This window comes from Heterodontus francisci, chromosome 18 (assembly GCF_036365525.1).
Source record: "Heterodontus francisci isolate sHetFra1 chromosome 18, sHetFra1.hap1, whole genome shotgun sequence".
Taxonomy (NCBI): domain Eukaryota; kingdom Metazoa; phylum Chordata; class Chondrichthyes; order Heterodontiformes; family Heterodontidae; genus Heterodontus; species Heterodontus francisci.
In genome coordinates, this window is record NC_090388.1 from 24,954,840 (window position 1) to 24,970,605 (window position 15,766).

Sequence of the window (15,766 nt, forward strand, 5' to 3'; positions counted from 1 at the left end):
CCCCATTTGGCACACATATCCCCGAAAGATTTGCCCGTATACTGTGGTCCATTGTCAGAAATGATTTCTTCAGGTGCACCGGCTAGGCTGAATACGGCACTCAATGTGTCTGCGACAACCGCGCTTGAAGTGTCTTTTACCTGTCTGACAATTGGAAATTGGGAGAAATAATCAGTGACTAAGATAAAGTCGTCTCCATTAATGGAAAATAGATCAGTGGGCGATTTTGGACCAAAGGATTGATGGAATATCGTGAGGGTGTAGAGATTCTTTGCACTGTTATGGCTGGTAGTTCTGGCATGCCTCGCATATCCCTACTAATCTTTCAATGTCACCGTTGATCTCTAGCCAATAAACAGTGTCTTGTGCCAGATGTCTTGTTTGCTCTATGCCCATATGGCTTTGGTGAAGTTGTGACAAGATGTCCTGCTGGAGAGCTTTGGGCACAATCATTTGTTATCCTCTCGATATACCGGGTTCATCTCTATAAGGTCAAAAGCATCTGAGGGCTTCTGGCATCACTTTTACCATGTCAGGCCAGCCTATTATGATGACGCTCCACAATGCCTTCAGTTGTGGGTCATTGGCTGTTTCTGATTGTCGTTGATCATTGTAATTATGCTGATCAAAATGCAATAAGTCGATCTTGAGCACATCTTCCACCTCAATATCCATGCTGTCTACTTGTAGATCCTGTGGAACTTCTTCATTCTTGCTTGGGTTTGTTATTCTGCTCAGCGTATCCCAGGTGACCATTTTAGTACCCAGTTTGTAGCAGACGTCGAAGTTGTAACCCTGTACTTTCACTAAGCGTCACTGTAGCCAAGGTGGTATGCTTGTCAATGTTTTGCGCCATATCATCTCCAATGGTTTGTGGTTGATTTCCACAGTGATCTGCTTATCGAACAGATAGGTGTGGAACCTTGTGATCCCAAACACCAGAGCAAGTGTTTCACGCTCTATGTTTGAGTAATTGGATTGTGCTGAGGAGAAACATTTGGACCCGAATGCAATTTGTTTGCCATCCTGCAGGATGCACGCACCTAGCCCTTTCTGTGAGTCATCGACTTCCAGGATTGTCTTCTTCCTTGGATCGTAGTACTGCAGGGTACAGGTTTCTGCTGACAATGCTTGTTTGAAATACTCAAACATATACTGATGGTCGTCCTGCCATACGAATGGTACGTCTTTCTTTAGGAGCTCCCTCAGTGATGATGCTTTGTCAGAGAAATTTGGAATATATGGCACCATGAAGTTGAAAAATCCAAGATATCTCTGGAGCTCTTCCTTGTCTTGTGGAGTAGGCACATGCCTTACATCTTCGATTTTCCCTGGGTCAGGACGGATTCCACAACCGGAATAGATGCAGCCAAAGAAATTGATCTGACTTACATTCATCTGACACTTCTTGCGGCTAAAAACAAGCCCTTTGTGCTGAGCTACTGCCATCAGTGAATGAAGATTTCGATCATATTCTTCTTTGGTTTTGCCCATTACCGCAACATCTTTGGCAATGCATATACTTCCAGGCACGTTTTCTATAATTCTGTCCAGATGTTGCTGAAACAGATCTTGACTGACAGACATGCCCAAGGGTAGTCTCTGGAAGCAGTATCTTCCAAAGGTGTTCTGAAGGTGGTGACTTCCTGAGATTCCCTGTATCGACGAATATCCATGGTGCGCATCCAACTTGGAGAAGAATTTGGCTCCTGTGAAGTTGCGATTCAATTCCTCTAATGTCAGAATCTTGTGGGCACATATCTTTAGGGATAGGTTTAGAGGCCTTGGATCTAGACATACCCTGATTGCTCCATCCTTCTTCAGTACACACATAATTGAGCTGCACCAGTCTGTGTGATGATGCACACGACGGATGATGCCATTGCATTCCATGTCATCTGACTCGCGTATAAGCTTTTCTTCTATGTGCACGGTGCACTTTCTGGGAGGGTCGATTGACGGAATTGCTTCCTCTCTGAAGTGCAGTACAGCATCACCTTTGAAATATCCTTAGGGGTTGAATCGGTCCAGGTACATTTGTTGTAAGTCCTGGACTGACTCAATGCGGGTACCCTTGGTCTCTTCTGCTGTACTGGGTGCCTTGGTGACTTTGTGGATAGTCACAATGTTGAGATCCTTACACGCTGGTCGTCCAGCCACTGCTGGTCCTCTCGTGTCTACCATGTAAAATATTTGCAGTTTCCATGTTGACTTGCCATAGTTGCATTGCATTGTCAGTGTGCCACTGCAAAGGACGGGTGACACGTTGTATGCAGATAACTTTGCAGTTATTGGCTGCATCATAGATTTCCGACTGCGGTACATATATTTCAGGATTCGAACTGGTAGGATATTTGCACTAGCTCCAGTGTCAATCTTAACCCTGAGTGTGTATTTTCCAACTTTCTTTGGGCACATGATATTAATGGTAGCAAAAGCTTCCAATTGTTTGACTTCAGCAACACAATGTGTCAGGTTCACAATGTGAAATGCCTGCTCATCTTCTGGCTGAGAATTGATGTGCTTAGAGTCTTATCTCAGGTCTGTTTCACTGTGGACTTTGTGTATCGGCTTGCATTTACGCAGGCACCTGGCGCTTTCCTTGCTGCTGTTGCCCTGTTACTGTGCATGCCGTCTATTTGTCTGTGTCCTGCTGTGACTTCTGGCTGCATCTTTGCAGCCAGGTTTCTTGCATAGGTAGGCCCAGTGTCCTTTTGCACTGCACATCTTGCACAGGTCTTGATATGCAGGACAACTTCGCTGTGGGTGGGACAAACCACACATACCACACAGCTTGCTTGCTCTATTCCACCTGGTTATCACACCAGTACTATTTGTGGCACCTAGTGCTTGCTGATGCTGTTGTCCAGCTACAATGGCTTCATATTTCCTGCCATCTTCTAGCACCACTTCAATGCTGTGACCTTTCTTTTTCCCCAAGAGGTCTTTCTGAAATTCTTCAATGGGCGTTGGGACAATCACCAGTTCCATTAGTCGCACCGGCAGCTCAGTTTCTGAGAAATCACCTTTGTTGCCCTTACTACGGCATCTACTGATGAATTGATCTATTGATTTCTGTGGCTGTTGCCTGTAGGACATCAATTCCAGGCAGTGAATTCTAAAATTCAATCATAACCAAAGCTGAATTTCTGGCAATTTTCACATATTTGTGGAATCTTTCTGGTTCTCCACAGATAAGACAGAGGTGTTGATTCTGTGTAAACCTCCCACACCCCCCCCCCCCCATTTACAACTGCTATTAGTATTTTTATAGCTTGCTTCTCTGGTTCTACAATCACTAGATCTATGAAGCATAACTGCATTCTTTGTTTAAAAAGTTCGAACTCAGATTGGATATCAATGGCATTCCAGTTCATGCTGGGAGATTTGGTGTCCATCTTTCTCCTGTTCTTTTGCTCAAAACTTGCTTTAAGACTTGTTCTCTGACTCTGTGCTGCTTTCCCTTTAAGAAACTCTGTTATTTAGACTAGCTGCTTGGAAGTAGAGGAGCAAGTGTTTGACAGTGTTTTCTGTTTGTTTTGCTTTCAGCACTTAAGCCTGTCTGTTTACACAGCTGTACAATAAGCAGTTCAATTGCTTTTTTTTGCTAGAGCTTGTTTATGTTTTTCACGCTTGAGTGGTTTAATGCTTTTTTTTACTGTGACTGCGTGAATGGAGACTGTTCTTCATGCTCAAGTGGCTTAATGATTTTTTTTAACTTCGGCTGCATTAAGGGAGGCTCTGCAGTGTTTGGGGTTTTCCCACGCTTGTTGCTATCAGACGTCTCCTGCAGTAGCGTCACCCGATCAGCCAGAGAAAGGAATTGGGTCTTCCCTGTTTTTTTTATGGAACCTTTGATTTTAAAAAAATCACCTCTTTAAGCACTTTAAAGCTTTTTTTAAAACAGGATTTCCTTGACCATCGGCACAATGACTCACCTGATTACAGGAATTTACATGCAGCCTGTCGTTCTGAGCTCTGTCTTCTACAGATGGAGGTAAGTTCATTTCTCTTTCCACTGTTTAGGCCAGTATTTCTGTTGAACTTGCTCTCTTAAGCTGTAGGAAGGGTCACTTTCAAAGCTGTTTTACCTGTGGTCTTCAAGCTTAGACTTTGTTCTCACCACAGCTGCCACATATAATGCATTCTTTATTGTTGTCTGATGCAACATAAATGAGATGTATGGAGTCCAGTTTGATGAAGATCACAAACAGGTTTATTAAAAGCTAAACTATTATCTACAGTACAGGGCAAACTATTCACAGAACCTTTGTCTGGGTGTTACAGTTGCAGAGTGACGCTGGCTTTGAGTCACATGACTAGATCCTGGTACTTTGCTCATTAGCATACTGAGATCTTAAAGTGATATCACTCTTAAGGTAATCATAAAGCAATCTTCAGGCCCACTGGCATAGGGTGACCACCAAATCCCATAGGTCGCAATGTGTCCTGCAGCATGGCTCCTATGTTGGTGACAGCATCCCCGGAGAGGCGTAGTCTTTGCTGACAATGCCACTCTGACATTGGAGGTACCTGATTCGAGTCCAGTACATTCCCTGTTGGTGGTGGACCCAACTTGGCACGGCCGACTGCTGCTGCTCTCATCATGGAGTTTCACGGTCAGGCACAGCTGTATCTTGGCTTTTCCTCCGTCGGAGGCACCTCATCCGCCAAGAGAGTCCAAAACGACAGGACGTATGTTGCCCATGCCAGTTGATCAGTGGGCCTCCAGAGCACTGTCGATGCAGTTGGCAGCTGTGTCTTTGCTACTTCTCCTGGCAGGCTACCTGATGGCCCTCAGTGCCCAAACTTGATGATAGCCAACCCTCTCATCCAGTAGTACGGACAGACAAACATGCCACCCAACATTTTGGTGTCCTGATACAGCCACCCAAACCCAAGCCCCCCAACCCCCCAAACCTTGCAGGCAGCTGAGATTTTGAAAGTGATATTTTAAATTACAATGGCAAGGGAAAGAGGTAGCAAGGGAGGCAATGGGGATGGGTGGGGGTTGGGGGTGCGCAAGTGATGACCAGTAATGGTCCGTGGTTTTAATGTGGACTCAGAACGAGAACTTCTTCCAGCTCCACACTCAGGTAAGTTTTTTCACAAAATTAAATTTTTCTGGCAACCTTGAGCTGTCTCTTTAAATAACCTTTACTTTTACAACTGAAGATATAAAATATGTTCCATTGCCCTTCTCATGGCCTGGATATTATCAGGGATGTGTTATGTCATTGGGGGGCAGAATTTTGGACTGGAAACCCGGAAGTCCGGGTTTCCCCGCATGCTGTGGAGTTTTACTGCACAGCATGTGTCTTTGATACTTGACTGGTTCACTTCCCAGAAGTCAGCAATGTTGATAGGCTTGGCTTCTAGTTGAGCGGGGAGAACTCTGGAGCAGGGTGCAGAAGCAAGCTGTAGCAGAAGGCCATAGGAGCAGTGAGGTCTGATTCATGACCCGGGGTAGAAAGGGAATGTCTGATCCCTGAACTTAGCGGTGTCCGATCTGAGGCAGGTGTCCAATCTCTGAATCCAGGAGTCTTTGTATGGGGGTGGGGGGTAGGAAACAGGGTGGATGTCCTTTTGGATGGGTTGGAGGCGCATGGGATATTGGTGGGGCGGGGGGGCGGGGAGAACTCTTGGCTCCGAAGAAGTGAAGTAAAGGCAATTATCTTTTCCTTGAAGCTGTCCACACCTCCCTTCAGCTGCCAGGTTTCTTGAGGCCTTGGAAACCCTGCTGCCACAAAGCAAAGCAGGTTAAATCAAATATTTAAATTACCAACCCACTTCCTGGGACCTGTTTGGCTGTCTACCCATTGTATCTCCTTGGTTAAACCCAGAAGTGGGCAGGTTTCATGTAAATTGAGGTCGGGTTTCAGATTTTTAAAATTTTAACATCTGAATCAATCCCAATGCACCCATTTTTTGGAACTAAAATTCAACCCCATGGGTTTCTCTGGACTCTGCTACAAACAGAAATTTGAAGTATTCTGTACAGAGCAGATATCACAAGAGAATGTACAGATGTATGTTACACTCAGAAATCATTTTTAAGACACCTTTCTTTAAAATATTTGCATGTAGTGTACTCTTTGTGAAATTGTGTACATGGAATATGGATCAGTTTTCCAACTGGAACTGGCATCTGTTAAGAGTAAAAAATCAGATATGCCCCTTTTTGTAAGGATTCTTTTACTGTAGTTGTCCAGACCCAGTTAGCATTAGTAGCACTTTTGTAGCTCTAAATGGATAATTCAATTGATATTTGCTTAGTGGAGCATAATGGTTTATGCCAGGAAGTCTATATTACTGTCAGTAAAGGACAATAACTCTGTCCTGTGTAGTCAGCCTTAGCATATTACATACAGTGCAACATCTCAAGATCACTTCAGTGCAATGTTTATTACAGAGACTATCCTCTGGATAATACAAATGAGGTCTGGTAGACTAAGTCTTCCATTACATCTTATCCTTGTCTGCCAAAGTATTCTATTCTTTAGAGACAGTAATTGATCTGGGTATTGGAGACAGTGAGGGCTCCGGGTATTGGAGACAGGGAAGACTCTGGGTATTGGATGCAGGGAGGGCTCCAGGTATTGGAGACAGGGAGGGCTCTGTGTATTGGAGACAGAGAGGGCTCCGGGTATTGGAGATAGGGAGGAGTCTGGGTATTGGAGACAGTGTAGAGTCTGGGTATGAGAGACAGGGAGGAGTCTGGGTATTGGAGACAGGGAGGGCTCTGGGTATTGGAGACAGGGAGGGCTCTGGGTATTGGAGACAGAGAGGGCTCTGGGTATTGGAGACAGAGAGGGCTCTGGGTATTGGAGACAGGGAGGGCTCTGTGTATTGGAGACAGAGAGGGCTCTGGGTATTGGATGCAGGGAGGGCTCCGGGTATTGGAGATAGGGAGGAGTCTGGGTATTGGAGACAGAGAGGGCTCCGGGTATTGGAGATAGGGAGGAGTCTGGGTATTGGAGACAGTGTAGAGTCTGGGTATGAGAGACAGGGAGGAGTCTGGGTATTGGAGACAGGGAGGGCTCTGGGTATTGGAGACAGGGAGGGCTCTGGGTATTGGAGACAGAGAGGGCTCCGGGTATTGGAGACAGGGAGGACTCTGGGTATTGGATGCAGGGAGGGCTCCAGGTATTGGAGACAGGGAGGGCTCTGTGTATTGGAGACAGAGAGGGCTCCAGGTATTGGAGATAGGGAGGAGTCTGGGTATTGGAGACAGTGTAGAGTCTGGGTATGAGAGACAGGGAGGAGTCTGGGTATTGGAGACAGGGAGGGCTCTGGGTATTGGAGACAGGGAGGGCTCTGGGTATTGGAGACAGAGAGGGCTCTGGGTATTGGAGACAGAGAGGGCTCTGGGTATTGGAGACAGGGAGGGCTCTGGGTATTGGAGACAGAGAGGGCTCTGGGTATTGGATGCAGGGAGGGCTCCGGGTATTGGAGATAGGGAGGAGTCTGGGTATTGGAGACAGTGTAGAGTCTGGGTATGAGAGGCAGGGAGGAGTCTGGGTATTGGAGACGGGGAGGGCTCTGGGTATTGGAGACAGGGTGGGCTCTGGGTATTGGAGACAGAGAGGGCTCTGGGTATTGGAGACAGAGAGGGCTCTGGGTATTGGAGATAGGGAGGAGTCTGGGTATTGGAGACAGGGAGGGCTCTGGGTATTGGAGACAGGGAGGGCTCTGGGTATTGGAGACAGAGAGGGCTCTGGGTATTGGAGATAGGGAGGAGTCTGGGTATTGGAGATAGGGAGGAGTCTGGGTATTGGAGATAGGGAGGAGTCTGGGTATTGGAGACAGTGTAGAGTCTGGGTATGAGAGACAGGGAGGAGTCTGGGTATTGGAGACAGGGAGGACTCTGGGTATTGGAGACAGGGAGGAGTCTGGGTATTGGAGACAGGGAGGGCTCTGGGTATTGGAGACAGTGTAGAGTCTGGGTATGAGAGACAGGGAGGAGTCTGGGTACTGGAGACAGGGAGGGCTCTGGGTATTGGAGACAGGGAGGGCTCTGGGTATTGGAGACAGGGAGGGCTCTGGGTATTGGAGACAGAGAGGGCTCTGGGTATTGGATGTAGGGAGGGCTCCGGGTATTGGAGATAGGGAGGTGTCTGGGTATTGGAGACAGGGAGGAGTCTTTGTATTGGAGACAGGGAGGGCTCTGGGTATTGGAGACAGAGAGGGCTCTGGGTATTGGAGATAGGGAGGAGTCTGGGTATTGGAGACAGTTTAGAGTCTGGGTATGAGAGACAGGGAGGAGTCTGGGTACTGGAGACAGGGAGGGCTCTGGGTATTGGAGACAGGGAGGGCTCTGGGTATTGGCGATAGTGAAGAGTCTGGATATTGGAGACAGGGAGGGCTCTGGGTGTTGGAGATAGTGAAGAGTCTGGATATTGGTGACAGGGAGGGCTCTGGGTGTTGGAGATAGTGAAGAGTCTGGATATTGGAGACAGGGAGAGCTCTGGGTATTGGAGACAGGGAGGGCTCTGGGTATTGGAGATAGGGAGGGCTCTGGGTATTGGAGACAGAGAGGGCTCTGGGTATTGGAGACAGGGATGGCTCTGGGTATTGGAGACAGGGAGGGCTTTGGGTATTGGAGATAGGGAGGAGTCTGGGTATTGGAGATAGGGAGGAGTCTGGGTATTGGAGACAGGGAGGGCTCTGGGTATTGGAGACAGAGAGGGCTCTGGGTATTGGAGACAGGGAGGGCTCTGGGTATTGGAGACAGGGAGGGCTCTGGGTATTGGAGATAGGGAGGAGTCTGGGTATTGGAGATAGGGAGGAGTCTGGGTATTGGAGACAGTGTAGAGTCTGGGTATGAGAGACAGGGAGGAGTCTGGGTACTGGAGACAGGGAGGGCTCTGGGTATTGGAGACAGGGAGGGCTCTGGGTATTGGAGACAGGGAGGGCTCTGGGTATTGGATGCAGGGAGGGCTCCGGGTATTGGAGATAGGGAGGAGTCTGGGTATTGGAGACAGGGAGGGCTCTGGGTATTGGAGACAGTGTAGAGTCTGGGTATGAGAGACAGGGAGGAGTCTGGGTACTGGAGACAGGGGGGGCTCTGGGTATTGGAGACAGGGAGGGCTCTGGGTATTGGATGCAGGGAGGGCTCAGGGTATTGGAGATAGGGAGGAGTCTGGGTATTGGAGACAGTGTAGAGTCTGGGTATGAGAGGCAGGGAGGAGTCTGGGTATTGGAGACAGGGAGGGCTCTGGGTATTGGAGACAGGGAGGAGTCTGGGTATAGGAGACAGGGTGGGCTCTGGGTATTGGAGACAGTGTAGAGTCTGGGTATGAGAGACAGGGAGGAGTCTGGGTACTGGAGACAGGGAGGGCTCTGGGTATTGGAGACAGGGAGGGCTCTGGGTATTGGAGATAGTGAAGAGTCTGGATATTGGAGACAGGGAGGGCTCTGGGTGTTGGAGATAGTGAAGAGTCTGGATATTGGAGACAGGGAGGGCTCTGGGTGTTGGAGATTGTGAAGAGTCTGGATGTTGGAGACAGGGAGAGCTCTGGGTATTGGAGACAGGGAGGAGTCTGGGTATTGGAGACAGGAGGGGCTTCAGGTATTGGAGACAGAGAGGACTCTGGTTATTGGAGACAGGGAGGACTCTGGGTATTGGAGATAGTGAAGAGTCTTGATATTAGAGACAGGGAGGAGTCTGGTATTGGAGACAGGGAGGTGTCTGGGTATTGGAAACAGTGAGTACTCCGGGTATTGGAGACAGGGAGAGCTCCATCTATTGGAGATAGGGAGGGCTCTGATATTGGAGACAGGGAGGGCTTTGGGTATAAATGCTCCAACGAATACAACACAGCTTCTTCTGCAGCACTGAACATGCTAGTCCCATTTAATAGAATCTAGTTATGTGAAGCTGGATTTTCAGCCATGTCATCAATGAAAACTAAGTACTGAGCCAAGATGAACATTGACCATGACATGCGTGTGTGCTTGTTGAAGATATCACCAAATCTTGACGTAAGTGTTGCTCAGCACCAACAAGTTTCACATTAAGTAAGTAAAACAAAAATAATAATAAATGTATATGCTTAATTGCATAACTTATTTTTATCCAGTAAAATACTTGTGTTACTAGGGGATTCCCAGAATTTTTTTAACAATGTAGGAGGGCTCGGAAGGAAAGGGTTGAGAACCCCTGCCACACAAGACTAATGCAGTGCTCTGGAGCACTATCTGATAAATCCATGGCCCATTAGGCACTACTGCTTTAAGGGAATTTTACAATGAATGAATTCTTCAGTTGTTTGATTCTTTTCAGGAGGCAGTTCTCCCAGTTGATGTGTCAGTATGTCAGCATGTGAGAACACAAGATGGTGAAGCTTAGTAAAATGCTAGTGGGCATCTGTTTCACAAATTAGTGCATTTCATTCTCTTCCTTTTCACTTGAAGAGCTAGCTTCTTACATGGTTCTCAACCATCTGCAAAACGCAGTAAAACAGCTGGTGTTGCAAATACAAACCAAATTAAAAATGAAAATTAAATTTCTGCAATCATTTTAGTCAACTTGCAACAATGTTGTTACTATGATTGTTCCGTAAATAAAACTTCAGCAATCAAGAGTTGCAAATCCATCTCATCTTCATGATATGCATTTTCAATGAAATGAATTTCTGATACGCATGTAGCCTTATGATTGAATAAAACTAACTACTCTTCTTCATGATAGATCCTGGAAGAAAATGGGCACAATATTAATCCCCTCAATGCACAGGAGAGGGTCAGCAGGGGGAGGGTGGGGGGGGGGTTTAAGGAATTAAATACAGGAAGTGAATCCCCAACATGCTTCCCCCGGACTCACTGGCATTTTTAAGGCAACTGATATCGAGGCGTCCGAGTGTCACGCTGTGGAGACGTGGGAGATTTAATTAACTTATTTAAATCGGGTTCCCGCAGTGCCATTTTAAATTTTCTGTTGCTGTGTGTGCTTCCCAGGGGTCAGGAAATCCAGCAGAGAAAGGGACTCGGGAGTTGCCTGCTTCACCACATAAGTGTCTTGCAGCACTCCTTGTGGGCCAGGAAGAGCAGGAGTTCTCCCCCCATGCATATCAAGGAAGCCTTTCAGCCTCCCTGCTCCCGATCACTAACTTCTCTCCCCTCCAACATATGGCAGCATCTCTCACTCCATCTCACTAACCCTCTCTCCCCACTCCACATCACGGCCTCTCTTTCCCCTCCCGATCACCTCCTCTCTCCCCACCCCCCCCACCTCCACATGGCAATGTCTCACCCCTCCACTTCGTTAAACTCTCTCCTCCCCTCCACATCGCGACATCTCTCCCCACTCCCAATCACTGCCTGTCGCTCCATCCATGAAACTAGCCTCGAGTTCCCTTCCACATAGCGACCTCTCTCTTCCCTCGACACTGCAGCCTCTCTCTTTCTCCTCCACACCACAGCATCTCTCCTCCTTCCACACCACAGCCCCTCACTCTCTCCTCCACACCAGAGCCTCTCTCCTTTTCACACTGCAGCTTCTCTCTCCTTTACACCACAGCCTCTCTCCCTTCCACACTGTAGCCTCTTTCTTGTCCATGTTACAGGAAGGATGTGATTGCACTAGAGAAGGTACAGAGGAGATTTACGAGGATGGAGGATTTTAGCTATGAGGCACGATTGGATAGGTTTGGGATTGTTTTCTTTGGAACAGAGGAGGCTGAGGGGAGATTTAATTGAGATGCATAAAATTGTGAGGACCTAGATAGCGTGGATAGGAAGGACCTATTTACCTGAGTGGCATAGATTTAAAGTAATTGGCAAGGGAATAGACGGGAGTTGAGGAGAAATGTTTTCACCCAGAGGGCGCTGGGGGTCTGGAACTCACAGGTAGAGTGAGTAGGATGGTAGAGGCAGAAATCCTTATAACATTAAAAAATACTTGGATATGCACTTGAAGTATTATAACTTATAGAGCTACGGATCAAGAGCTGGAAAGTGAAATTAAGCTATGTAACTCTTTCTTGGCCGGCACAGATACGATGGGCCAAATGACCTCCTTCTATGCTGTGCAGTTTCTATGTTTCTATGAGGAAGAGGAGGGGGAGAGGTATTAAGGGAGGACGCAACCCTTTGCTCAAATACCCAGGATACTGTTAGTTCCCCTGGGATACCATCCACATATCCCAGTTGCACCACAATTCCCCATCTTACAATCCATCTGCCATGTACCATCATAGCATCCTCTTGGATAAAATCCTGAAATAAAAGCCACCAACAAAAACATTCCAACACAACTTTATCCAATAATACTAACCAAACTGAATGATTCACTCTAATGCATTCCCTTAGCACCTGTCTGAGTGTCCCTATGCAGTGCAAGCCCAGTGGCTGCAGAATGACTGGTAGAAGGCTGCTGTCAGTGGGGGAGACTGCAGATGACCGTGCAGGATGACCGTAAGCAGCTCTGGGTGCTGTGGGCCCAGCTTCGGACTGCACCACCTTAATGTGGGTGGCAGCAGTCTGTGCTGGATGGCTGAGAGGCAACAGCTAGCGGAGTGGCAGCGGTGGGAGCACAAATGCTAACATCCTGAGAGAAGCCAGCAGGTTAGTCCACCACAAAGCTACTGCTGCTTCACTGGGGCGTCGCTTCAGCAATCCAAGTAATCTATTGGAAGGCAGATTGCTGGACTGCTGTGGGGCCCTGCAGCCCTTGGAGCACTGGTATCCACAGCCCTGTTGGCAGCAGTGTGAGCCTGCATGGTGCCAAGCTGGACTTACATGGCAACAAGCATCAACCTCATGACCTCAGTCTGAGCTTCCACTGCAGCACTGAGACGTTGGGTGGCTTCTGCCTGTGCTGCAGTGGAAGCTGAGACATTGACCACCAGATGCTGCATCATAGCTGGGTCCGCAAGATATTTTTAAATTAGTTGCATGGAATGTGGCATCGTTGGCTAGGCCAGTGTTTGTTGCCCATCCCTAATAGGCCTCGAGAAGGTGGTGGTGAGCTGCCTTCCTGACCACTGCAGTCCATCTGGGGCGGATACACCCCCTGTGCTGTTAGGGAGGGAGTTCCAGGATTTTGACCCAGTGACAGTGAAGAAACGGTGATATATTTCCTAGTCAGGATGGTGTGTGGCTTGGAGGAGAACTTGCAGATGGTCGTGTCCCCATGCATCTGCTGCCCTTGTCCTTCTAGGTGGAAGAGATTTGGAAGGTGCTGTTGAAGGAAGCATGGTGAGTTGATGCAGTGCATCTTGAATATGGTACACACTGCTGCCACTGCGCGTCTGTGGAGGGAGTGAATGTTGAAGGTGGATGGGGTGCAGATCAAGTGGGCTGCTTTGTCCTGGATTGATCAAGATTCTTGAGTGTTGTTGGAGCTGCACCCATCCAGGCAAGTGGAGAGTATTTCATCACTCTACTGACCTGTGCCTTGTAGATGGTGGACGGGCTTTGGGGAGTCAGGAGGTGAGTTACTTGCCGCAGAATTCCCAGCCTCTAACCTGCTCTGGTAGCCACAGTATTTATGTGGCTGCTTCAGTTCAGTTTCTGGTCAATGGTAGCCCCCAGGCTGTTGATGGTTGGGATTCAGCGATGGTAATGCCATTGAATGCCAAGGGGAGATGGTTAGATTCTCTCTTGTTGGAGATCGCCATTGCCTGGCACTTCTGTGGTGTGAATCTTACTTGCCACTTATCAGCCCAAGCCTGAATGTTGTCCATGTCTTATTGCATATGGACACAGACTGCTTCAGTATCTGAGGAGTTACTGTCATGGCGTTGGCCACCACTTCCATGCTAGAAAGGATGGGTTGCAAGCTCTACGTGAAGCCCTGTACCAAGTTAGAGCTAGACTCCTCCATGTTCCTTGACAGTGACAACAGACTCTGTGGCAAGCCTGCCGAAGCGCCAAGCATCTCTCTTTACACTTCCATTAGCGTCCTCCTATACACCTCCCCATCGAAGCCCTCATCTGATCCTCTGCACTCCGGTGAGCTAGCACAAGTCCTATCCTTTCCTTGCAGTCCTCTCCTGCCCTTTGACTCACCATGTGCTGATCTCAACTCTATATTATCCTCTAAAGTAAGTGCAGTGCCAGTATCTGGGTTGGTGGCTGCGAGTGTCAGATCAAGTGACGGTGCTTCTTCATCAGAGGTCTATTATTGCTTGCACCCTTCATGGTGAGGCTGCAGCAATTCTTGGATATCTGACAGCAGAAATACACAAGGGAAGGTTTGATGTGAGGGAAGGGGAGAAAGATGGAAAGCAAGATGTCCATGGTCACACCATCTGCAACTTGCACTTCATGCCAGATAGCAGGATGAGGGTGAGGTGGGAGTTGAGAAGGGACATAAGGCAGGAACATTCCAACATCCTGAATGTTTTCAGCAACGCCAGATGCAACAGACTGTGATGCAGTCGTTTCCCTTGACGTGGAGCACTGACTCCTCTAGAGGGCTTAGCCAATGCAGATGTGCTTGTTTCCTGTTGATTATCTGCAGTTATGGGCCACCTTGTCCTGCAAGATAGAGAGAAGAATGTCAGTGATTGGGTAACACTGTGTTTGGCAGAGGTGCCTGCCATAGCTGAATAGCTGAAGGTGTGTGGAAACAGAAAGCGGTGGATATGAGGCTGGCATCAGTAGTGAATGTGTGAGGGTGAGGAATGTTAGGCATGAGTCCTGATTGCTGATGGGTGTGTGATGGGACTGTGGTGCATTGAGCAGCAAGAGAGGTTAATGGGGCAGTGGATAGATGTCATTTGAAGATGCATTCACTGTCCTTGACCACCTGTGTGAGCTCATTGAAATTTTTCCGACACTGCAACCAGGTCCTTGGACCAGGAATTGACCTCCCTGACCACCTGCTCCTATTGTCTTCTCAGGGTGCCTTGAGGGCCTCCAGGCCCCCTGTGGAAACATGGTCCCTCTCCTCCTTTCCACCTCCATCACAAACAACTCCACCTCTGCAACCAAGAATCTGGGAGCCTTCTCTCTGGCCTGTTGCTCCATGTGCTGACCTGTACCTTCCATCCAAGCCTTCCTGAGATTGTTGCAGCAGCTACTGTAGTCTGGGTGCACCTCTCCTTAAAGAGGGACAGTCTGCCTTTAAGACTTGTGTTGTACTAGCCATTCATAACCTGGGCCCCCTGTTGAGGATGCACCCAGTCATAGAGTCATAGGCCAGAATTTTACAGGTAAGAATCGGGTCCCGTCGGGGTCGTGCGGAGGGAAAAATTGCGCGTGATGATGTCGGGCTGGATTCCCGGCGTCATTACACGCTGACGCAATTTAACCAACGTGGGAAGTCAGGCGCGATCGAGTTTGCGCTCGCCGCCCGACTAACATCAATTGAGAAGTACTTAAGGTACTTCAGAATCCAATTGACAGAGATTTGACGCTACGTATCTGATTTTACGGCCATTAATCGGGTCGTGGGGCATGTCGGGAACCCAGCAGGTTCACAAGGGCGGCAGGCATTGAATCATGAGGGAGTTGGAGGTAAAAATGTATTTATTGAGCTTTATTAATGCTGATGTTATTTGTGTGTCCCAACAAGGGGTGTAACTTGCAGGTTGTGCAGAAGGTTTAATCTGAATGTTATGCACTGCTGATCGGGACCCATGTAATATTAGTTATTGCCGGAAAGAAGTACCTGAAGTGAGCCAGTCACAAAAGCTGGAAGCTATTACCTGTGGTCAAAGCATTTGTTCTGCTGTTCAACAATGGGAATTGTTCACTCTGGAGGTGGATCATCAGATGAGGAGGACAGTGATTCAATGAGTGACAGAAGTACAAATGG